The following is a 26916-nucleotide window of genomic DNA, read 5'->3' on the forward strand; positions in this document are numbered from 1 at the left end:
CCACATTTACTTGTCCATGGGGAACTTTTTCTTACCAAGTTCTTCCTTTTGGATTATGTAATGCACCTGCAACATTCGAAAGGGCAGTACTAGGAATTTTTTCTGATCTAATCCATGATTGTGTAGAGGTATATATGGATGATTTTACAGTCTATGGTAATACATTTGAAGAAGCCTTGGAAAATTTGGAAAAAATTCTTAAAAGATGTAAAGAAACAAACCTTCCATTAAGCCATGAAAAATGATTTATGATGTTTACTGAAGGTATTGTTTTGGGACATCATATTTCAGGGGATGGGATTAAAGTAGACAAATCCAAAGTTGAAGTCATCTCCAAGTTACCTATTCCAAATTGTCAAAAAGATGTTAGAAGTTTTCTAGGATTTACTAGATATTATAGAAGATTTATAGAAAACTTTACGAAAATAACATCTCCACTCTTCAAAATGCTTACAACAGACTGTGAATTCAAGTGGAATCCTGATTGCCAATCAGCATTTGAAGCCTTGAAAACAAGAATATCTGAAGCACCTATCTTAAGAGGACCGAATTGGAAACTTCCTTTCCATATTTCTACCGATGCTTCAGATACAGCTCTAGGAGCTGTACTGGGACAAAAAGACTTGATTCCTTATGCCATTTACTATACAAGTAAAAATTTGACTCCCACTGAGTTAAATTATACTGTGACTGAAAAAGAGTTCTTAGCTGTTGTTCATGAAATTAATAAGTTCAGACATTATATAACAGGCTATGAAACTTTTATTCATATTGATCATTCTACAATTAGATATTTGATGAACAAACCTATTACTAATGGCAGAGTTACAAGATGGCTCTTTGCTGACAAGAGGAGAACTTATAAAATATTTTCTTTAGGATATTATTGGCCATCCCTCTTCAAAGATGCAAAACAATATGTCATAAGGTGTGACAACTACCAAGGGGTAGGGAAACCTACCCCCTCAAATGAGATGCCATTACAACCTCAGGTACTCATCAAACCCTTTGAAAAATGGGCTTTAGACTTTATTGGACCTATTAATCCTCCATCAAAGCAGAAAAAGTATATATTGGTATGTACTGATTATGTCACAAAATGGGTAGAAGCCAAAGCATTATTTTCTGCTAATGAAAATACAGTAGTTAATTTTTTGTATGAGGATATTTTTACTCGCTTTGGTGTTCCAAGGGAAATTGTGACAGATCAGGGAACTCAATTCACATCCAAAATGATGGAGAGGCTTATGGAAGAGTACAAGGTCAAGCATAGGAAATACACTCCTTATCATCCGCAAGCAACGGTAAAGTGGAGTCCACAAATAAAGTAATTGAAGGAATCATTACCAAGACTGTGCATCTACATAGAAGAGATTGGGCAGAAAGGCTTCTTGAAGCCTTACGGGCCTACAAAACTACATGGAGGAACACAACGGGACACACTCCTTATAAACTTGTTTATGGGAAGGAAGTTTTGGTCCCCATTGAGTTCCAAGTTAAAACCTTCAAGATGGCAGTTTAGTTGGGAATGGATCTATCAGAAGCTCAAGAGCATAGACCGAAGCAGTTGAATGAACTAGATGAGATCAGACAAGAAATAGTTCAAAGAACTGATCTAGTTCAGTAGCAAAGAGCTAAGTGGCATGACAAATACATCAAGGACAAAAGGTTTCAAGAAGGAGATTGGGCATTGTTGTTTGATTCAAAGTTCAAATATTTTCAAGGTAAATTTCAGACTCATTGGCTTGAGCCATATGAGATTGAAATTTTTTTTAGCAATGGAGCAGTAAGAATCAGAACAATTGATGAGCACCAAACTCCTCTCCTTGTGGATTGGAGATCTATCAGAAGCCAATCTCAAAGGAGGATTTTATCAAAATCTTTCAAGATAACTCTGCAATGAGGCTGGTGAAGAAGAATCATTCTTCTCCACTAGCCTAGCCTTTGTTTTTTTCATCATCATCTAAAAAAAAGAAAAGAAAAAAATAATGTATAAGCTTGAAAACCAATCACTGATTGGCATTCTTATATAGAAAATACAAGGAAAAAATCAGAAGATTATGATGCCCTATATTTTCCAAAAAAATCTCTCATTTCACTCATATTTTGTTCCATTCCATTTCATTTCATGTCGCTGCATGTTATAGACATTTTTGTGCCTTACAGCATGAAGCATGAAATGTCAATAATCTAAGGGATCAAAAGTCCCTAAACATGTTGTTCCTACCCCTAGAGGAACAAGGTCAGCAAACCACAGCACTAAATATCAGTTCTCCACCCGAAAACACTCAAAAACAAGCTAATTCTAGATCATGTCAACTGCTCCACTGAGCATCTGCGCTGAATGTCAACTGCTCCACTCTGTACCTGCGTTGAATTTCAACTCTAATGAAGGCTACCTGCGCTGGGTGAGATTGGCCAAGTGGCACAGTCATTCCTCAATGTGTCAATGCCCAGGAAGCTTCCAAAATGACACTTGGATCAGGGAATTCGCCTTGTGATGAGTAAGAGGATCTAGATCTCCAAGTGGAAGCAAGAACCTCCAAGTGGACTCAAGAACTGAAGAATAACTGAAGTGGGAGAGGACACTAGTCAGCTCCATGCCAAGCTCAAGCTGACTCATCCTTTCTCCAAATCTCCTATATATAGAGCTCTCTCATGAGGTCTAAGAAGGCTGGAATCTTGTGAATGTAAGGAAGTGCTGTTGGTTTGAGTATAGAACTATTGGGTGGTTTGCTTGAAGGAGGTGAAGATGAGATTTCTTTCTGCTGGGAGGTGATGCTAGATTGGGCCTCTTATGGTTGTATCACTTCCTGAACTTTACTTCTTCCATTAATAAAGCATTTGAGGTTCTTCTATATGCATGTGTCTCAATGGCGTATTGATACTTGTATATTTGATTTATTCTAATCCTTGAATCAATTATGAATGTATGCTTCTTGTAGTTTCCCTTTCTTGTGATTTTGCAGGATCTTGGTGTAGCTGGGCCAGTGAAAGAGCAAGGAGCTGGGAGCAAGCAGCAAAGAGAGAAGATTGGATCAATCATTAGCGGAAGACAACGGTTAGTGGATCTCTTTCTCCCCTCTCTTACATCTCATAAAGAAGTAATCTCGAATAGCTTTGCTTTGATTGTTGCTGAGGTACTATCACCCTTAGAGTGGGATAGGGTCATTCCGTATTGGATACTTTTCCCAACAACAAATTGGCGACTCCACTGGGGAACGTATCTTGTTGGTTGTTTGTGTTTTGCTATTCATTTCATAAACACACGGAGTACCGAATCGAACTGCATTTGGATCTTTCAAATGCAAAGTAGAGGGCAGCTACTCTAGCTCAGTTTCTGGGCAAGTTTATGATTTGAAGAGCTGATCCACAAGGACTCTAATAAGCTCTTAGTGATAGCTTTTCATCTTCCTTGTCATCCCTTAGTGTGTCCTTGACTGATAGTTTCTGATTTGGCCAAAAACTGTGAATTTTTGAGCAATCTGTGACCCGGAAACTGAGAGAAACGAAAGTTTCGTTCTTCAGTGCAGGCTGTGTGAAGGCTGTCTGCATTTCAGCGCAGTTCCCGAAGGGGCTACCTGCGCTGAAGGTCAAACTGCCTGTGTACCACCTGCGCTGAACCAGTCTTGCCTTGTGCTACTGGGGTTTCCTACTGTTTCTTGCCCTGTTTTCACCCTTGTTTTTGCAGCCTGTTACCGGTCAATGTACCTATCTGAAACCAACTTTCCTTGCCACTATTCCGCCTCGGTTGTATAAAGAAACTGTGTTTTTTCTTTGTGTATTTCTTGTATCATTTATAGTTTCCCATAACGAAAGTGAACTAGTCTTGCTGTGGCCTCTTAGATCTAGACCTGTGATTAAGTGTCGTTTTGATCTTAAGAGTTAGTTTATTTTCTGTTCATAGCTGATTGAGCTTTTGCTTTCGTCATATTGTTTGAATTTATATATTTCTAGTGTCGAAACAAGTAAATCTTAAGGTGTCTTTTGATTTTGGACAAGCTTGTTTGCTTTCACTTGAAATTGAATTCAAAGTTATACAACAACTTTCTTTTTGTATCGCACAAACATTAAGAAAGAGAAAAGAAATACCTGCATTGTGCATGTGCATTATGACAGTTTGCATGTTGATTTAGGAAAAAGTGCATTAGTGTGTGCTCTATGATCTGTGTGAAAAGATGTTGTCTTTCTTTTCCCCCAGTAGTTAAGATTTTCAAAGTTGAAAGATTGAAAAGCTTGCTTATCATCTTAGACTGCATTTAGGAGTGTTACTATACATCTCGTGGTGATCCATAAAGGCAAACTGCTAAACAAGATCAACCTTAAAATAAATTGAATTTACATAACAACGCTTTGAAACATAACGCAAACACATAGAGGTCTAAGCTAGAGACGTGTTCCGACGTCGTTAAACGTAGTGACTGTCGATCTCGAAGAAGGTGGGTGATTCCTCCTGAGAGTCGGTGGCACTAATACGGACTTGTGCTCCCGCGTACTGTCGCGTATATTGGGAGACCCCTATAGGCATATATCTTTTATCCATAGGAAACCGTGTCGGCCGCCCTACTGATCGCAATGCAGTGAACACAACATTCACAAAGATCGACCACCCGTACCGTAAAATGTATTCTGTGGTTTTGTGAAAGGTTTGGCACACCCTCTACCTAGATCTCCAGAGCAGTTTCTTTTGGCTTTTTTCAAACTCTATAATTGAAAAAGTCCATCCGAGCATTTGTCACTTCGGGCTCGTTAAAACATCGAAGGAGACTAGAGTCATCTTTAGCTTTTTCTCGACTCTTAAAAAGTGAAAAAGCAAGTTGTGTCTAAAGCGTCGTTATAAAATTTATTTTAAGCGGAATAATCATCACCTTTCCCTCGTTGATCTTCGAAGTTAGTCTATCACCAGTGAAGTTCCTGTAGAATCACTAGGCAATCTATTGGATAGACTCAATATGTCTGAACAACCGTCGACATCTAGGACTGTGTCGTCCGACACAGCAACAGCAGAGCCTCCTGCTGCTACTCCAACGATGTACGCCGGTATACCATCTGAGCCGGCAAGTTATCAACAACAAGCCGGAGTCCCATCAGGGACGACGACATGGTTAGTTCCTATTTCTTCATCCGGATTATCATCTGGTATTTCTTATGTTGAAACTCAACAAATTGATCCAATGTGTCTTCAAAGGCCAATTTACCCTTTAAGTACTGGATTTCCACCATATGGAGGGCAGTATGCTCTTTCATTGTTCCCTCCGAGAGAACAACCATATGGGAGTTTACAACAAAGTTCAGGTCAAACTGGAATTACAGCCAGCGGTTGGGTACCGATACTGCCTCAACAACCAGGAGTTGTATATTCAACGCAACCAGTACACCCTGTGTCGAATATTCCCACCATACCTGCTATAGTGAATGCGTCACAAGTACAAGCTCTACCTATTGTATGTCGACCCCAAGTTTCTCAGGTTGCAATACAACAGCATCTTGTCTCAATGACTCAATCACAACCTCAGGTTAGTGCCTCCTTATCTGGAGCGACTCAGGCTCAAACAAGTACTGTGACTCCTCATCTTGGTCAATCATCCAGTATTGGTCAACAACAAATGGTCCAACAACCAGAGCTGGTTCAATCTCAACAAACGCCTTTCCAGCAATCATATCAAGGACCTGAGCAACAAGTCTTTGTAAGTAATGGGCAACCATACTATAATGGTTATGCCCATCAACCTTGTCAAAGTTGTCAGCATTGTGCTGGTCTGCAAAGACCCATTGCTCAGGTGATACCATCTTATCCTAGATATGCTTCGCCTAACCTGAACCAACAGTTGCCCTTTGTAGCAACTCTAGAACTACCAGATCTAAACCGGCTGACGAATGATCCAATTGCTTATGCCCCTTGGTGGCCAGCAATTCCGCATAAACTTCCGTCAGACATTCCTAAATTTAATGGAAATCCAGGTGAAGATCCGTCGAATCATGTGATGACATTCCATCTATGGTGTTCATCAAACACCCTGAATGATGATTCGATACGACTTCGCCTCTTTCAGAGGACGTTAACGGGTCCAGCGACAAAATGGTACATTGAATTGCCTAGAGCTTCGTTCGACAACTTTAGTACCTTAGCCACAACCTTTTTAACCCATTTTCAATTACCAATAAGGTATGAAACGGGAACAAAACTCCTTACCAACTTCAAACAGACGACTACCACCCACATATCTGATCATATACATGAGTGGCGACGTCGTCGTAGGATGGTAAAAATGTACGTTCCCGATCAGCTATTAGCTGAATGGTTTATCAAGTCATTACTTCCTGCCATCACGGAAGATGTGGCAAAGGGGGGAGTCGTAATGGAAGAGCAGGTTATCGCTCGTGCGCAATATCTGGACTTGGTCTATACTCAGTCCGGCACGCTCTACGATAAAATACCTGATGCCCCTAGACCGGAATTCTCAATTCCTCCTCCTCCTAAATCAAACAATGACTCTCACGCCGGCGATGGCGTGATTAGAAAACACAAAATTTCTAGTCAAAATGCAAATGAAGAACTTCTTGCCTCGGAAGTAAATGCCATGTCGACCGACAAGGGCAAACAACTGAAGCAACCAGGGGGCAAGAAGAAAAAGAAAGGGAGAAAAAGGAAACCCCCTGCAGGGTGTCATATATGCGATGAGGATCATTGGACAAAAGATTGTCCACATATAGCTGAAGTTAAGAAACTCTTTAAGAGTTCAAAAACCCCAGCAGTATTGACTGATCCGTTTCCTCACCCAGGTCAAAATCTGGTTGCTAATCAAAATGCTTCCCGATCCCAAGTGCTTATGTTGTCTGTCTCGAACCAGCAAAATGATGCTTTGACAAGGAATAAATATTACAGGAATCCAAAGCTGTCGAACAACAAGGCTAATGAACAACCTAGTAGTTCGACAACAACTTTGACCAAAGTTGTGCCACCCATCGTTCCTGAGCCAATGATGAAGTCGCAAAAGGAAGCAGTACACAAATCGACATGTAATCCTCGTGCCAAAGTAGCACAGAATTATAATATAGTAAAGGACCTATCCCAATCGCCGTCCGCTATGTCGACACTTGAGGTACCGCAAAATTGCCTCTCCCAAGAGCAAGCTTTATTATCAGCAATAGGTGGGATTGGCCCAATGGATTCCAATCTTGTGGCCTTTGATCATAAAGGATATGACCCTAAGTTACCAGCTCAACTAGCTTTCCTTATTCAAGTGAAAGCCCTCAACAAAACTGTTCATCGAACGATTATTGATGAGGGGGCATCTACATGTCTTATGTCGATGAGTTGCTGGAAATATTTAGGCTCACCACCCCTGTCGAAATCGTCAACGACGTTAAAAGCATTTGATGGACGATCATACACTCCATACAGGATTTTAAGTAACTTGCAAGTTGAACTGGGGGGCAAAACAATAGGAATTGATGTTGAAGTAATTGATGGAAACCTCGGTTACAACATCCTACTCGGAAGACCATGGATCTATGCCATGGCCGCAGTTGTCTCGACCTACTTCAGGAAGATTGCATTTCCCTTCCAAGGAGGAATTACAATCGTCGACCAACAAACTTTTCTCCACAACAGTTCACAAGTTACGGAAAGCATTCCAATGATCCATGGAAGGAATCATTCGCTCCAAAATATCGGAGTAGGTCTCCTAAAAGACCCTGCCTTAATGGGTACTTTTTCCCTACCGCCCCCAAGTAATCTGGCGGAAGTCGCCACAGTGGAATATGAAACCTTCTATGTCTGATGAATTTGGACACTGAGGACGGTTCTTATCCCGTGTCAACCTCGTTAAAAAATGAAACAAGGAGTCATGAGGATAGTTCTTTTACTGTGTCAACCTCATTAAAAAATGAAATGAATCCCCTTTCCAAATCTCAAAGGTAAACCTTCATTCCAACCACCAAGTTGAATGCAATGAAGCTTGGGGGGCATGCACCTCGATTTGCGTTATTATGCTGAGGGCATGCAAAATTATCGAGCAGTTTTACCGCGGAATTTATGCTCGTCAAAAAATAGAAAAGCGAGATCCGAGCAGTTTTAGCACATAGTTCATGCTCGTTAAAAAATTAAACATAAGAATGAGCAGTGTTTTGGCGCATTCAAGCTCTTTAAAAAATGAACCCAGTACCGGTAAATAACCATTTTGATCGTAAATTTATTAGCCATAAAAAGCCTTGGTCGTGTTTGCACCTGCCACCTCCATTCCATTTGGCCGATCGTTCACCCCCATATGATTGTTTACCCATTTTGAGGAACAACTGCGAAGAGTGATTTCACTTAGCCATCCTTGTGACACTACCGTGATTGGAAAATTCCAACCTGTACCTGGAATCTGCTGCTATCCCTGTTTATCACTCGTTCCTCAAAAGACGAGTCTTCTTTGAGCTCTTTTCTCCTGACTCGTAAAATATGAAAAGTTTGCCGAGTTTTGGCCTTCCAGCTCGTTAAAGTGACCGGAAGAGCTATCCCTCCTCTAGATTTTAATCTTTTTGGACCTGAGGGATTATTACACAAAAAGGCCGAGCGCTTGTTTTATTCAGCTCGTTAAAGTTATCGAAAACTCATCCCTTCTGTATTGTTTTATACTTTTTCGGACTTAAGGGATTAGATGACGAAAAAGGAATTTTGGAGTTAACTTTCTGTACCTTTTCAGACTCTCTAAAAATGAAAAGGACCGAGTTTTCCTTGTCGTTAGACTCGTTAAAATGATTAAATAGCGACAAACTTGTCTTTAGACGAGAACGAGTTTCCCTATCGCTAGGCTCGTTAAAACATAGCGATGGGCTTGCCCGAAGGGCAGGTTATAGAACAAGCATATGTTATCCTCCTCAAGCTTGACAAAAATAAAGAGGTACTGGTCAGAAATGACTGGGGAAAAATTGGGAGAACCTCAAAGCTTTAATGGTAGCAAGTCGCTCTTGAACATGACACTTTGTCCTCCGTATCACATCGGGTTGGGTTGTTTCATTCACCGGTCTCATCACCACAAAAAGGTTAAAATCTAGAGGAGGGATAGCTCTTCCGGTCACTTTAACGAGCTGGAAGGCCAAAACTCGGCAAACTTTTCATATTTTACGAGTCAGGAGAAAAGAGCTCAAAGAAGACTCGTCTTTTGAGGAACGAGTGATAAACAGGGATAGCAGCAGATTCCAGGTATAGGTTGGAATTTTCCAATCACGGCAGTGTCACAAGGATGGCTAAGTGAAATCACTCTTCGCAGCTGTTCCTCAAAATGGGTAAACAATCATATGGGGGTGAACGATCGGCCAAATGGAATGGAGGTGGCAGGTGCAAACACGACCAAGGCTTTTTATGGCTAATAAATTTACGATCACAATGGTTATTTACCGGTACTGGGTTCATTTTTTAAAGAGCTTGAATGCGCCAAAACACTGCTCATTCTTATGTTTATTTTTTTAACGAGCATGAACTATGTGCTAAAACTGCTCGGATCTCGCTTTTCTATTTTTTAACGAGCATAAATTTCGCGGTAAAACTGCTCGATAATTTTGCATGCCCTCAGCATAATAACACAAATCGAGGTGCAATTTGTTGTTGGGAAAAGTATCCAATACGGAATGACCCTATCCCACTCTAAGGGTGATAGTACCTCAGCAACACTCCATCTCACCACCACATACCATCAATAAAATTTCTTTCAGTTTTCTTCATATTCACTTTTCCATGTCTCATCCATCCAGTCATTTTCCATTTCCATTCATTCACCAAGTTATATTTTGTTTACAATGTTACATTCCACAGCTATTCTGTAGTGACAGTCAAGTGATTAGCCAAAAAATATGTAGGTATGGGAGGAGAAGATCTTTGGAGACATCAACACCTAAAAAGCACCTACAAAGGTAGGCAATTAAAAGTTAGCAAAAAGAAAGAGGTATGATTCCAAGGTATGGACAAAACCATTTCAAATAGCATTTCAAAAGCATAATTCGTATAGTTTGTAAAATCACATCTCCTTAACATGTAATGATTTAACTTGATGGATACCTTAACTCCACCATATCCTTCGCATTAATCCTAACGGTCTCATAATCTATTCCCGAGTTTAACTCGTACTTAGTCATACACCCTCATTACATTTGTTAAAATGGATAATTATGCAGACGTGAGCTGATTGAATATGGCTCTCCTCCACCGACGTTCCACTCCGCAGCCTTTTTATGAACTCAAAATCATAAACTCCATTCAGTCTCGCAAATTTTCACGAGTGACACTCTGCCTCCATGCTTGCACACCAGGTTTTACAGTCTTCGGTTCATTTTTCGTTTACACAAGTTTCTACTTCGTAAACCCTCTTTCATCTCATGCTCAATATTTTTCCCATTTCATAACCATCGAATTTCTCCACGGTCTTCTTCCATATCACTATTCTGCTCCCGTAAGACTGTCATTTATAGAGGTGTTTTCACAGTGAAAAAAAGGAATGGGTCTTATTGTGAGAACAGAGCTCGAAGGAGTTAAATTCATGGAAGGATACCCGCAGCTTAAGGGAACATTGAAGAAGGATGGATGGTTGAAATTCATCAAGAAGTTTAAAGGCCATCACAAGGAGGTTACAAAAACATTTGCCAGATTTTTCAATCGTGTAGAAGTTGAAATTGGGGACATAAAATTTCCAATGATAGAATCATCAATTGCAGTAGCCACAGAACTTACACAAGAGGGAGAGAGATGGTTTAAGAACAAGGATTTTGATGAAAAAATCTGGAGGGTCATTCTTCATAATCCAGGTATGGAAATATCAATATTTAAATGGGGGATTCCTATTTTAGCCTTAAAAGATAAGTGGAGTAGTCTATTTTTAATCATTCAGAAATTCATTACATGCAAGGGCAGGTATGGCTTCATGTATATGTATCATATCAGATTATTAATAAATTTCTTGGAGAATGAAACTATCAACCTCCCTTACTTCTTCTTGAATAGTTTAAGAAAAATGTTTGCTACTATTCAAAAGAACATAGATGATGTAGAACCCCATCTCTACCATCATGGCCTCATCAAGATCTTGATTGAAAATCCTCTTAAAGAGAGGGAAGATACATGGGAAAATTTCCTAGTTAGGAACCTTTTCCAAGACCCTCCTAAAGTGCCTGAGGGGAGTTCAACAAAGAGAAGTATGAGGAAAAGAACAACTTTAACAATCCAAGATACTCCTACTAGTGTGACAAAGGAAAACAGTGAAGAAGAATTTCCTTCTGAAACATTGACAGAAATTATGAAATAAAAAAAACAGAAAGGAAAGAGGAAAATTGAAGACATTTACTAGACTCCTGAGCCTTCTTCAGAGGAAGAGCAAGTGCTTTCTGAAATATTAGAATAGTCAACTGAATCAAAACAAAAAGGAAAGGAGAAACAGGTCATAGAAAAAGGAGATATAAGCTCACAAGGTCTAAGAAGAAGCTCTAGATTAAAGGGCAAGTTGAGGAGAACACAAATCAAAGGAGCTCAATTCATAGACCTGAGGGGTAAAACTCCAGATCAATCACCAGAAAACACTCCACTTGATCAAAGTCCATAGTATTCTCCTTCTCCTCAATTAGACTTTGAAACTATTCCAAGGAAAACAACTTCAGAAATTAATCAATCGTAGCAGTAGATATATGATTTCATTGAATCATTGGAATGGCAGAAAACTACAGCAGAACAAGGAACTTCATCTAATCAGCCAGGTATAACTCAAGAAAATTTGATTGAATCATTGAAGAAAGAAATTTATGACCTGGAAGTCTTAAACAAACATATCCAAAGGGAGAATGAAACCTTAAAAGAACAAAACAAATTGGACAAAGTTATCCATGACAATATCATGCTGCATTTAGGATTATGGCATAAGAAAAATAGAAAACTGAAGAAGAAGAATAGGAGGTTGAGTAGAGCCCTCATCAATCTCAAGTACAAATGTCTTATGATGAAGCCTAGAATGACAGTGACAGCAAGAAAGAAGAAGAAGAGGTTGGATGTCTTAGCAGAAGTTTCAAAGCAGATGCATTGAAGGGAGGATTGTTACAATTTTGGTTGCATGAGGACATGCAACATCTTCACAGTGGGGGTATGTTGAGCCCCAAAACTACCTCTCTTGCAAGCATTTTATTAAACCCTTTCTCTTCTATTTTCCAATGTCAGTGCATCCTAAGCTATCAAAAGTTGTTACATGTCGAATTCAGGAGTGTATTTGAGTGATTTTCAAATTATATCATTGTGTGTGCTATTTGATCTAGGTTTTGTTTATCAGCTACGGAATGTAGCCACTTTCTGCAACTAACTGGTAATTCTACAACCATTTCCATTGTTTTATAGGTTACAGGTGTCAGGAGGAGGAATGAGACACATGGGTAGCTTAGAAATTGTCCACACATGGATGAGGTCCTATTCACTTAGCCATATTCAGAAGGAAAGGTCCCGGTCAAAGGGAGGTCAATGGAGAATTCTATGCTAGCTAGAACTCTGTTCTTGCACGTAAAAGAAACCCAAAGCTATTCCTGAACTCGTGGATTCCTTTTTTCCACTTGCATGCCATCTACATAACGTAATCCAACATCCACTTCACATAGATTTACTGCTCATGGAAATCGAGAGGTTGAATCCTCAGATTTTGACCTGTTCACGTGTCTATTGTTGAAGAAATTCCTTTGAGATACAGTTATCCATTTTCCTATAAATATAAGCATTTGCAACGCAGATAGGACATTCTGGATATTGTTGTTATAATGTTATTTTTCCGTTCTGTAACCAAGAGACACATTACTCTATTTTCATAATACAAACCCTATTTTCACATGTCTGTTTGAGCGTATTTTAAAGTAACAACATGCTAATTTGAAGCTGTGCAGAGGGCCCCTGTGTAGCTGAGGTCCTTCTTTTGTTTTTGTATAGTTTTCATGTATATTTTCTCTCATTCGAATTGTATATTTCTCATGTTTTGCTTTTGATCTTAATCCTTCTAGCCTTGTATATGTTTTTGCAACTTGTCATATTTCTTACTAACATTCATAGGTGCATTTCAGAATAGGTCTTTAAGTCTGGTTATGCTCGAGATTCTTAGTGTAATTTTTGCATCAAGTGGCGTTATTGAGACTTACTTCCTCTACTGAAACTCAGTTTTCAATTTCAGTTGTTTATGCTTTTACTTTGTGAGATTTGTTTACTGTTCAAGATAGTTTAGATGTCAGTTATTTCATGCTATATGATGATATTTCTGGAGCCTTTAGCTTAACCCCGTTTTAGAAGTTAATTGGCAAAATATTGTGATTATATATGAAGTAATTGGCTTTTCTTTCATTAGTGTGCAATTAGATAATTTAGATGTCATTTCTTTCATGCTATATGATGATATTTTCGGAGCCTTTAGCTTAACCTTGTTTTAGAAGTTAATTGGCGAAATATTGTGATTATAGATGAAGTAATTGGCTTTGCTTTCATTAGTGTGCAATTAGATAATTTAGATGTCATTTCTTTCATGCCATATGATGATATTTCCGGAGCCTTTAGCTTAACCCCGTTTTAGAAGTTAATTGGCGAAATGTTGTGATTATGGATGAAATCATTGACTAATCATTAGTTTCCAGTTTCTTTACTTTTTGGTTTAAGTTGCAATAGTTTATTAGATTTCAATTTTGCAATTAGGATGAACAACAGAGATAGTAATCTCATTTTCAGTACTTCATTTTTAGTTTGGTTTATATAGCTGCATATTCACACTCTCATTCAAGTTCTGATTTTGTAGACAACATGTTTTAAGATCTCCTAAGTTCAAAGTTTGGAAATTATCACAAGAAGCAAGAGGATAAGCCTTGTCTTCAACTCTACATCCACACTTTATCTTTAAAAAGTATTCTTAAATTTTTTCTTTAATAGCATATTAGGATTTCCATTGCATTAAACCACTTTAGGAGACCAACAGAACAAAACTCCAAAACAAGATAAAACTAAAAACAGTGAGGTAAGAAAAGGGTTGTCTAGCACATATAGTGCACTACACTTCATCAATTTACGACTCGTAGATTGATAACTTATGTAGAAATTTAGGACATACTAAATTGACTAAACACTTAACCATTGAGATTTCTACTCTCAGTTAAGCCCTGGTTCATCCACATTCCTAGTGATAAGCGACACCATGATGGGCCCATGCACATTGATGTGGCATATCTTGTTGCTTGAATTGAGAATGAGAAGCCATAGAAAAAATGATAGTGATTGGCACATGGTCAGAATTCCCAGAGAAACTTGAGGGGGGAGTAATAATTCCAATGGCTCGGACAAGGGGTTGAGGTTCATAACCTTGAAAATGTTACTAATTATGATGGGGAGCTATCTGATCCACACCCAGGGGTAAGCCATGACTTAGCCCCATTATTAAGAACCACAGACCACATAAAAACAACCATAGTGAGAAAAGAAAATTCCTAGAAGAGTAGACAATAAACTTGCTAAGAGTAGTGTGAATATATTCCACTTCTGGCATAATGAGCGGAGTGAGGGAGGAATGATCCTTCAGGATCCGTTGTTTCCCTCTTTGACTTTGTTGTGAATCAAGAGGTGTTAACACCAAACAAGGAAGTTGCTAGGAAATCATAGAGGTTGGCCAACGATGTCAACCTATATGTCCACTTCCATTACTAGAGTTCACATAATCCTAAAATGGCCACAAGATACAAAGCCATAACACCATAATCCTAATATATTTTTTTTCATAAGAGAGACAACATAGTTGAGGAGGAGTGTTTCCTTTACATTTAACACGAGAGTTCAAAAATGTCTTGAGACTACCTAATAAACAAGGTATAATAAAAACTTGGAACAGACTGCTAGAGCTAATTTCCATGGCTTACCCTAGAATGAATGAAATATTAATGGGGTAGAGCGACATGACAGGCCTCGCAAGGGAGCTATGTATTGTTGTAGATATGAAATTAGCCTAGTAGATTGAGCATCACATCAAGCAGTGGATAGTGAAATGAAGGACAAGTTCCTAGTGTGTTGTACATCTCCCATGCATGTTGCAGAGGCTTTGCAAACTACTACTAAGGTGTGTTGCCACGACCTCTAGGTATGTGTCTTTGTTGGATGACAACAACCTGCCCCCACCCTCTCGCACATCTGACACCTCATCCGATGAATGATTAGACTTATGTTATCTTCCATTCATATACTTATATTCATGTTACATGATACTAGAGGTAGATTTATGTTACATAATGTGGTTCATATTTTAATATTATTTTTGTTTATAATTTAGTTTATTTAGTTTTTTTTTTTAAGTTTCATTTGTTTTATGTTTATATATTGAAAAATATATAAAAATATTTAGAATAAGTTTTACTTTTCTTAAAATTAATTAAATGATTTAGAAATAAAGAGATCATAAAAAATATTTGGAAATTGTTTTTCATTTTTTTATTTGAAACTTTGTATTAGAAAACATTTCATCCACATATTGACAAACATTTCTTTATTTATTTTCTACATATAGTATTTCAAGCATTTCAATGGTGCAATTTTCCCTCGAGGAACTTGATCCCTCTAGATCTTGAATGGATATATGTATTAAGTCTATTAACTTTGGATTTATCCTACATGAAGAGGGATCAAGTCCCTTCAAGTGAAAACTTTTTCCCGCTTGTCAACCCTATATTAAGCCTCAAAGAAATTACACATGTCCCTCATACTAAGCCACACAATATATATATATATATATATATATATATATATATATATGATTTAAAGTTGACATTGATTTTTCTTTAATTAATTTATTTTTAAATATTATGTGTTAATTTCATAATAAACATTAAATGAATTATACATATTCTTAATAAGCAAAAGAACTTATTCAAGAAATATAAGAAATATTTGTTTTTTTTATTATTTTATTCCTTTTTATATAAAGTTGATGTAAAAATATTTTATTTAAACGCTAAAATTGATATTGAAATGTTTTAATTAATGTAAACATTGAAATATTATAAGTTTTATTAATATTTTTTACATTCCATATGTCAACTCCATATTAATTATTTAAGAAATTGCACATCTTCTTTATTTTAACAATATATAAATACTTATTTAAAGATTAAGAAGATTTCACTTTCAATTACTTTATATCTTTTTTTTTTGGTAGGTAAGCACCCACAGGGGATTTGAACCAGTGACCTATCGCAAGGAGTGCCTTAACAGTACACCCATTCACCATCAATCCAAAGTCCTGTGGGCTTCAATTACTTTATATCACTCCATATATAAAGTTGATATATAAATATTTTACTTAAAAGAGAGTTTGAAATATTTAATTAGAAATATTTTATAGTCAATATTTTATTTGTTATTATTATTTTTTTAAATGCTACTATTATTTAACTCCATATTAAACATAAAAAGAATTACACATCTCCTTGTAATGGGTTGTAAAAAGCACTTTATGATGCAAATATATGCCTTTGTAATTTAAATATTCCCTTTTAAATATATCTAAAACCCAAAATTTGAAGTTCCAACTTCTCCTCATTCTCACTCATAAAGAGTTTTTCCATTGAATTTATACATACAAATGCCGTAGTCTAACTAGCCGGAGGAATTTCCCAGAAAGTTATGGAAATTCCGGTCATATTTAGAGAAAATCCGGCAAGGATTTTTGTAAATCCAAGTTATAGTTGTTAAACTTCAAATTTTTAGGTGTCTTAGACGTTTTTGATGGTGTTGAATCCATTTCCACCATCAAAAACATGATTCAAACACTATGTCTACAAGATTTTTTGAAATTTTTTTGTCCAGATTCTGGCCACTTTTGGCCGTTCGGGCAATTCCTTCGCCTTGTTAGATGACTCCCATACAAATGGTTTCCACTTCATTTAGGTCTTTATCATTCTAAAGAAAATTTTAGATCATATATCTTAAATAAAGCCCCACCTTATGAGGCTAATGCCATGAAAAGTTAGAAAATATTAAACTTTTAAAACTGTAAAGCCTCTTAAGGAAATTCAGGTAAGTTGATCATTTTTTAGAACAGAAAGCCAAAATTGAAAAGTTTAGAGGCACAGTTTGAAAGTACGAGTATAACATAATCTAAGGCAATTTGAAAGTAATGGTATGGAATTGAAAATCCTACCCTTTAAGGAAGGGTTATGTTTGAGGCTACTAGAAGAAAGACAAGATATCATAATGCTATTTAAAGTTACTCATGAACAAAATGGTTGTAAAATTTAGATAATTCATTGATACAAAATATGGTCAACTTAAAATTATCCATTATGTAATTATAAAGGGCATGCTGTCAAGTTCCTACATGATAAAGGAACACTTACAAGACAACAATATAAAGTTAAAGAAAAAAAAGTAATAAATATATATGGTTGGAAACATTGGACCCTTCCTCACAAAGTGCTACCTCACCCCCTAAAAAAATGTTTTATAGGAAACAAGGATTAAATAGTGAAAATTTCTACCACCACCTATCAAGGGACATAGTATAATTTAAAGGAAATGGTGACATAATGCCAGCAAGGGACTTCAGTGGAGAATAGGAACCCCCAAACGTTGAGTTTTATAGAAATCATACACTTGTTATGGTTGATTGAAGATGAGGGATTTGGAAAATTGAATCTAAAGGTGAAAATAAGGAAGTGAAACACTTTTGGAAAAGGATTCTACATGTCTATAGCATGAAAAAAATCATTCACTATATGCAATGGCATTGAGTAGTCAAAATTGTTGAGCGAGGCAACATATCACACACATACACATTGGTCAAAGTGTCATGGACTATTTAAGTGAATATAATAGACAAGATAATATATTTCATGATTTGCAATTTCCATGGGAGGATGTGGTAATATACCTAAAATAGGATTAGTTATAGGTGAATGATGAATAACTAAAATACATCATCTATATGAATAATTACATCTCTTAAAGGATACTTGTATAAAATGTTGGTTGTGCTCCTTTATAAAATGTAATGAGAATATTGTTAATAAGATATGTAATGCATTTTATATATTTGTTCCTTCTGAATTGTACTAGAGGAGGCATTTCATGATTTTTTTTGTCATTGTCATGTCTTGCAATTTAGACATAGGTGAGGAAATAAGAAAAATATAATAGGTCTTTTTTTCACAATTTTAGGGTAATGCTTGCTTTCTGGTTGCTGATGATGGGTGGAGTGTCCACCAAAAATTTCGGATAGGGAAATTTTATGCACAGTCAATATCTGAAATATTCTGACAAAATTTTATCATTGCCTAAAGAAAGTTCCAATGAAGAAAAAATTTCAACCATGGATGACCAAGAACTAGATTTGGAAGAAGAGCTGGAAATAACTCTTGAGGTTGTAGTTGCCCCTCTTTTTCTACGAACAAATATTATTATCATGGATGAATCTACTCCAAAAATGATTGGAAAACAAACAAATCACAAGAACAAAAAGGAACCCTAGCGATTGATGCCATTGAGCTCACCTCTTCAAAATGTTTAGACTAGGAAAACATGAAGCCACATTCAAAGATGAAGATGGATAAGAAGTGAATGTGAAGGATGAAGATGTGTGAAGATTAAAGATCCATATTAAATCCGAATCTATCAAGCATCAAGAGGGGTGAAATTTCTTATGGTGTAGACATTTTTATCATTTAATTCCATGTCATGTTCTAATTCCTTCATATTAAATGATTAAAACATACTACACCATAAGAAATTTGATCCCTCTTAGTGCTTTAAAGATTCAGGTTACATAGAAACATCTTGCCCATATTGGGATGTAGAGCACCTTGCTACTCTTTTTACAATTAGCTATGAAAAAGTCCATTTTTTTGTTCAATGATTTTTTTTTTGTTTCCACGGGAAAAAGAACCATAATTTTCATTCTTTCAAAAAAGATACAAAAATTGCATTTTTTAGATGCACCCCTAGTACATTTCATTGAAAAAGAGAGGTTTTTAACCTATTGCCAAGGGCTATAAAAAAACTAATAGGAGTAGATCCGTTAGAGCCATGAGGTATTCAAGAATAACAAGTGAAAAATAATAGTTGTTTTCACCCCGTTTAACAACTAATACATAGAGTTAGAAGACATCAACATGTAAATTGTGTGAATATGTTGAAAATGGCAACAAGAAATGCTAAAAATAGCACTGCTATAAATAGCAGTTCAGGTGCCATTGCTAGACTGACAACAAGGATTGAAAAATGGAAGTGCTAAAAATAGTTTTGCTATAAATAGCATTTTGGGATGGATTCCTATTGTAGTTAGTCCCTGAACTAAAATAGAGAAGTAAAATTCAAATTTGATCTTAGCTATTTGTAAAATAATTAATTAATTCATCTTGAGTTAATTAGTTGTAGGAAATCAAACATGAAGTCTATGTGAGGACATGCAACAATTTCTCCATTGATTGAGGAATTTATCCATCAGTTAAAGAGATAAGGATGAGTTGTAATTAGTTAGCTCAGTTATATGAGTTAAGTCCAATTAGATGAGTTGTAATGTGTTCCAATTGATCTAGCTCAAATTGATTAAGCTTCCACAAAGTTTGATTGTAGAAGTAGATTTAGTATTTTTCTTTAGTATATTGCATTATCAGGTGATCTATAGTTAGAATTTCTACATGGTATCAGAGCTAGCTGATCTATAGAGAAATTTCTATGTGGTATCAGAGCCAAGTTTATTAGAGCAAAGGTGATCAGAGCTATGAACAACATATTGGGAAGAAGAGAAATCGAAGTAAAAAAAAAAAAAAAAATTGGGCCGCGAGTTTTCAGAGCAGATCTGAAAATTTTTGTGCAAAATTTTTAGAAACAAATAGAAAATCTAGATTCCTTGTGGAAAACGACCCAAATTAAAAAAAAAATCGGCTGAATCGAAGTTCGGATGAGGGAGATATCACTGATTTAAAATCATCTCTTTTTCCAGAAAATTTCGTGACAGTGGGAAAGATGAAACAGATTGGTGTGCTAGCCAAGAACCTGCATGCACTTGAGGTAGAAGATGCATGCAAAGCCTTGAGGAGCAAGGCAAAGGTTAGATACTTGGTGGTTGAGAGGGAGAGTGAATTACCTCTCAACATGCAGTGCTAGAAGAAGTCTCAGAAAATTGTAGAGAAGCCACAATTGGTGAAGAAGCTTCAGGAGGTTGTGGAGCAGCCGCAACTGGAGAAGCTGAGAGGTGACTGAGTGGAGGCATCCACTTATATAGAGACCTCCAATAGGGGGAAATTTCGAGCCAAGTGGATAGAGGGATCACATGCATCCATACCTCCAGGTCGGAGGTGGGGCGATGTGGAGTGACAAACCCAAGGAGGCTGGAATAGGGGCAGGATCATTGAGGTACCCAACCTCTTTGATTAGACCTTGCTACAAGATCCCCAACAAGGAGTAGAAGGACTGGCTAAGTGGGTAGAGATAGGTGCGGATGGAGCGGCAAAGAGAGCTATAGTGCAGGAATCCCAAGATAGTGCAGAGCTAGCATGCTGCAGCAATGCGAGAGGCACATGAGTGTTGCACCAGTGCAGGATGGCACAGAGAGGTGTACAATGGTGCAAGATGGATGGAGTATTGCAGCAGCTCAGAGGTTAGAGAGGGAGCACTTGTCAGTGGCAGAGGAAGCTTCAGCATCAGAGGATGTTTCTAGCCCAACAGGGAGGTCAGTTGGGAGTTTTTTTTATTTTTAGAGTTGCTGGAGCAATAACACTTGGGAGAAGGATTGCATGCAGAACATTCCAAAGGTTCAGGACTGGGTTCGAGTTGAGTGCCTTTATTGTTGAGAGGAAGTGTTGAAAATGGAAACAAGAAATGCTAAAAATAGAGTGCTAAAAATAGCACTTCTATAAATAGCAGTTCAAGTATCAGTGTTGGACTGAGCAACAAGGAATGAAAAATGGAAGTGCTATAAATAGCATTGCTAAAAATAACAGTTCGAGATAGATTCCTATTTTAGTTAGCCCCTAAACTAAAATAGTGAAGTAAAATTCGAATTTGACCTTAGCAGCTGTTTGTAAAATAATTAATTAATTCATCTTAAGTTAATTAGTTAAGGAAAAATAAACATGAAGTCTATGTGAGGACATGCAACAGATATTCCTTTGATTAAGGGATTTATCCATTAGTTAAAGAGATAAGGATGAGTTGTAATTAGTTGGCTTAGTTAACCGAGTCAAGTCCAATTAGATTAATTCAAATAGTTTGTTGAATTAATGTAAGTTTAGTTAGTTAATGCTTGCATGCATGTAACTGCTACACTTTAGATAACTAAATATTCTCTCATAAATAACTCATGCATGTCAGTTCAGATAGAGACCCAGTTGAGATCAGAGGAGGGACAATGTCCTATCAGCTGGATGGATTTTTGCTATAAAGGAAACTCATCTATGTAGAATGAATTATCTCATTCAGGTTTGTGCAGTTACTACAGAGGTCAGAGCAGTGTGTGAGGTGAGAATCGCATAGGTGGCAGCTAGAGGACCCGGGAGAAACTGTGCAAGGAAACAGGAGGCTTGGAGGGCAGAGGAGAAGGTTTTTGAGAAGCCTTTGACTATCTATGAGGAACAGTGAGGGATTGTAATAAGAGCTGGATAGCTTGAGAGCTAAATGTTATAGCTCGAAATATCACCCTTTGTATTTGTGATTCTTGGTTTATGGCCTAAGGCAACCCCTCCTTCCAGGCTTGGTCCAAATATTTTAAAAACAGTGTTTTACTCCCTGTGTGCTACTTTGTCCTGTGTTAAAAGTGTGTACACGTGGGTCAGTCTATACCCAACCCACGTATATGTGTTAAAACACTTAAAAAAATTAAATTTCCTTAACTATGGGTGGAGATCATGGGTTTTACCTGTTGATTACCTATTAGTGCCCGTGGCCCAACTGTTCCCAACTGTTTCCCAACTAAAAAACTAATTTTGGAGAAGTATAAAAAGACTTCAAATGGGAAGGCCTTAAGGAGGAGAGAAATGATAGAATTACTATATTGAGATTATCCCCTAATCAAGTTTGAAGAATCCTTGTGCTTCAAGCACTTCCCCAAGTTCAAGAAACCCTTGTTTCCTTCAGTTTTGATGTTCTCTCATATGCTTGGAGATATCATGGTATTGGTTATGGAAGCAGGCTGTTGAAGACTGGGATTGGATGGACTTGGAGGACAGTTCCGCTTGGAGTCGGAAGAGGAAGACTCAAGTGAACTCTTTCCATGTTTTTATTATAGTTTTCTACAGTAAAAAGTAACGTTGTCATGTTTCTGCTATCAACTTTGTTTATGCATCTGATGTTATTGTTATGGTTTATATATGAATGACTATTTCAATGTATAACTAACCATCTACTTATATGATATAAAGTTGATTTCACTACAATGCTTTATTTATATGCTTTTATGTGTATTCGAATTGGCTGATTTGTAGGTTCGAAGATCATCAGGAGTTATAGAGGGTTTGGACCCTGGCTGGAACTACCCAAACAAAGGAAATCTAGGTATGTTCATCCTTGCATAGTTAGTTTGTTTAAGCATGTTGCTTGAGTTGAATGCTTGTTTCTTGTTGTAGATTACTCCTGCTCTGCTAGGGTTCTGAACCAAAGCCCTAGGGGACTTATTCCCTCAATAGAATTGGTGACTCCACTGGGAATAACAATCTTGTTATTCCTAGTTTGGGTTATTTAGTGCCAATCAGGGCTCAATTCTTAGTTTTCATGTTGTCACTGTACCACTTGCTCTTGTAGGAACTCAGACTTCAAGTCTAATCTTTTTCATCAAGCCTCATTTTTTATTTTTCTTATAAAAATTCATATACGCATCTTTGTTTGTTTACAGAAGTGTACACACGCTTGTTTCTATGAACTGAAACTGTGTATACGAGAATTTATTTTGGCAGAAGCGTGTGTACACGCGCGGTGTAGAGACATAGTTGCGTATACAATTTCTTGCATGATTTTTTCAAATCTTTCTTTTTGGAAAGATTTGTTTTTTGGTCCGTGTGGTTTCTGAGTGGTCAGTTTCTATTTTCAGAATTTAATTTTTTAGTGAGCTTACTATTACAAATTCTCTCATGCTTTGAAAAGTTTTTGGCCTCGGTTTGCTTTACAGTGAGTTTTATGATTTGTGTTTGAGTACACAAGGCTTCTTATAGAGGTTCTTGATCATTCTGGTCTTCCGGAATAGAAGATTATCTACAATCTTAGTGTCAAACTTCATTTTTATGGTTTGCTTGCTTTAATTCCTGGCAATTTTGTGGCCATTCACTTTTTCTTGCTTTTCGAAAGTTTCTTGTTGATGAATTTGAAAGTGTGTCTTTCCTGAATTCTTGATCAGTTTTCTCAAAACTCTTTTTTCTAATTTTGGATTGTTTAGTGCAAGTTGAAACATCTATTTTGTTCAAGTTTTCATTCGGGTTGAATTGATAACCTGCAAAGTTTCCTTGTGATTTGCTTTCGGTCTTTGAGTCTTTGGTGGCATTTTGAGTGCTTTTGAAAAGTTGTTTTTGTTGTTTATTGAAAAAGAAAAGTCCTTCAAAAATATTGTTTTTTCTTTCTTTGCCAAATTTGAGTTTGGTTTCTTTTGGTTTTTGAGAGTGATTTGTGATATTTTTGATTAGTCCTTCTTGTTTTTGGAAAGATTATGTGTTCAAAATTCTTATTCCTTCCAAACACTTAGTTGGATTATAAACAAATTTCTTTCATTTCTTTTTAGAGTAATCTAGAATTTTGCATTATCATGTAAACTTTGCATTAGGGTAGTTTTGCATTATTAAAGCATCAATAGTTTTTTAGTTTTTGTGAATGTGAAGTCTGCTACAAGAAAAGAAAAGGAAAAAAGTTTTTGCTTTATAGAAGTTTCTTAGAACCCAAATAGAAGTTTCTTTTCATCGAAGAACAAACAAGTGCATTGCATATAAGTTAGTTTTTCATTAATTTCTTTTGCATCATAAGAACACCATCAATTTCGCTTCCGTATTGTCCCTTTGACTTAAAATTAATAGCCACTTAAAATCAAGCGCTTAATGAAATAAACTAGAACTTTAAGTTTTAGGTTTATTTAGGGCCTTGGATTAGGTGAGAGGAGAGTAAACTCTCAAAGGGCACTCTAAATTGTGAAACATAGAAGTCTGAATAAAGAGTGAAATCCAACAGTGTTAGGGAGACCAGGAAAGCTCCATGACTGGGAGTTAAGCACGAGGGTTTGTGAGGATAAGCATGAGAGATACCCCCTCTATTACTTGTCGGATCTTACCTCATGACTGTTCTGCCCAGATTTTGATACAAGTTGGTGTCTTTAGTTGCCAATCCTAGGGATCTACATAGGTGGCTATGGAGGGGAATCACGTGGCACCTAAGGTTGACGTTGCATCACGTTCAACGGTACTTCTGGAGGGCACCCTTGCGAAGCTTGGGGGCTTGCACTGACAAAGGATGTTATCTGGAGGTTAGCGTAACTACCTCTGATACCTTCGCTAGTAGACCTGTGGTGTAATTACCCCAGTCTATTTTCAGAAGGCCCTTTTCATTCACTTTCTTGTATTTTAGTGTCCAGTCCTAATCACCCGGAGCAGAAATACTTGGAAGTTGTTTGACTGCTGAATTCTTTAGGGACATCTTTTAGTGTGTGTTCTGTGCTCCTAGTCGACCAAGCTTTCAATTTTCTTGAGTCTTTAAGTAGATCTTATTAAAATAATTCAAAGTGGCTGACCGATCACTTAGATGCTCCTGTAGACTTCGTGGGCTTTGACCTGCGAGTCCAGAGCCTTCTCCTAGAAGGCGTAGGAGTGATTTTGCTAGTGGTTTTCAACTAGTGGCAGCTGGTGCATCAAAGATTGATCCTCCACTTGGGGGAATCAGTGTACAAGGTAGACCTGGTACTACCACAGAGTTAGAGAAGAACACACTAGTTCCTTCTCAAGTACTTTTCCAGTCAGAAGATAATATTGAGGTAGAAGAGCTCTCAGAGTCAATTGCGGCTCCAAATTCTCCTCTCCCTTCAGATCATCCAGATGTATTGTTATACATCAGAACTTTGACACACAGGCCTTCAAGCCTAGGTCCATACACATACATCCCTTCGATGATTACTGTTAGAAGCATGAAATCCACCACGAGTGTTACGAGTATGCAGACTCCTATATCAATACAAGGGGGAGGAACTATTTCTATCCCTTCTACATCTTTATTTAGGTCTACTTCCAACACATCCTTGTTTGGGTCTACTTCCATTTCATCGATGAGTGGAAGTTCCCAAGCTCATGTATCCAGTTTTGGATTCTTCCCTTTTGGAATGCCCTCTCAAGGTATTCCTTCAGTTCCATTAAGTGTACCATTAATTGCCTTTGCATCCATGATGAGTGGATCGACTTCTTTTAAGGGTTTCCCCATTAGAAGTGGTCATATACCATATTCCAATTTGACCATAGGGTCTATGCCTTTTCCTTTCACAGGTCAAGGTACTAATCCTTTTCAGAGTTGGACAAACCCTGCAATTAGTGGATAGGAACTAGAAATTAGTTTTTTGGCCAACAAGTGAATGTGTCATATTACTCAGTCAATTCATTTTGAAGTTTTCCACCCTTAGCTAATGCTTGGAACCCTTATTAGGGGTTGTCAGCTCCTTACAATAATTCGTTACGGGGAAACTTTACCGGTTACAGAGGTTTTTCGGTTGGAGTTGGTCAAACTCCGAATTTTTCTAGACCACAAGGTTCACCTTTTGGTTTAGTAGGTTCTACTAGTTACTTCAGGAAACTTGGTGCCTTTCAAAATCCAAGTCATTCTTTTCAGACTTTCGGGAACCCCGCACAATCTGGGTGGAATCCCCAAGGTCCTCCTGTTATGCCCCTATACCAATAGGTGTCATATATCATGGTTGATTTGATGAGCTATGTAATATGTTCATACCTTTCCTTGTTGGAAAGGTTTTCCATATTTGCAAAAAATCAAAAAATTTAAAAAATCTAAAGAGGGTATACCCTAAAAGAAAAATCAAAGGGTAAAAAGAATAAAAGATGGTCAAAAAAATCAAAGAAAATGAACCCCAACAAAAAGAAAGACCAGGAAAGTGTGCAAGTCTAAATGCCACTACTTTTCACTTTTGTGTAATAAACAATTGTGTGCAGTTTGTCACCTATGCCACAATTTATGAATAGTCGAACAATTTAAGCTTGGCTAGTTCATATTTCAATTTCATGTTGTAGATATAGAGAATAAAGATATGACCAAATAGTGTAATCTTGGCAGATAAGTAGATAGGTAGAGTGAAAAAAGGAGCTCAAAAGTTTAATATAAGCCCTTGGATGTAATAAGTGTAGACTTAGATAGGCATTGCCATGTAAAAGAAAAGGAAGTTTAATAAGGGTTTGCCAGTCTAAGTGCACCCAAATAAAAAAAGTAAAAATGTTAGGTTAAAGTAGGTAGGGTAGGTAGATGATGGTTGCAATTATATGTGATGAATGATGACTCTAAATGTGTTAATATTTTACTTTCATCACAAGGCCAAGGCATGTATTATATTTAAAACATCTCAAGAAAAGAAAAGTTAGAATAATTAACTCCCCTTCTCATTTTCCCTAAATTTTCACTAATTTCCCCTAATTACTAAGTTATTTGCTAAATTATAGGGGCTCAGATAATTTCTTTGACTTCTGGAGGGACTAGACCCTTGGCCCAATAGTTTATAAAGCCTAAGTACTTAAAACCATTCATAAATCATTCATTCACCTTCATAAGTCTTTTCCTAAGTAAAATTCTGTTTTACATAGGAAAATTACAATATTTCTCATAAAAACCCTTTTTCACTTAAGCCTAAGTTTAAATACACACATCAAATGTTTTTATACTTAGTACTTTTTCGTTCATTATGACATATTAACTATTAACTTGTATTAATTTATAAA

Source organism: Pinus tabuliformis, chromosome X (assembly GCF_031772625.1).
Source record: "Pinus tabuliformis cultivar Carrire ecotype Pingquan chromosome X, CPIR1, whole genome shotgun sequence".
Lineage (NCBI taxonomy): Eukaryota > Viridiplantae > Streptophyta > Pinopsida > Pinales > Pinaceae > Pinus > Pinus tabuliformis.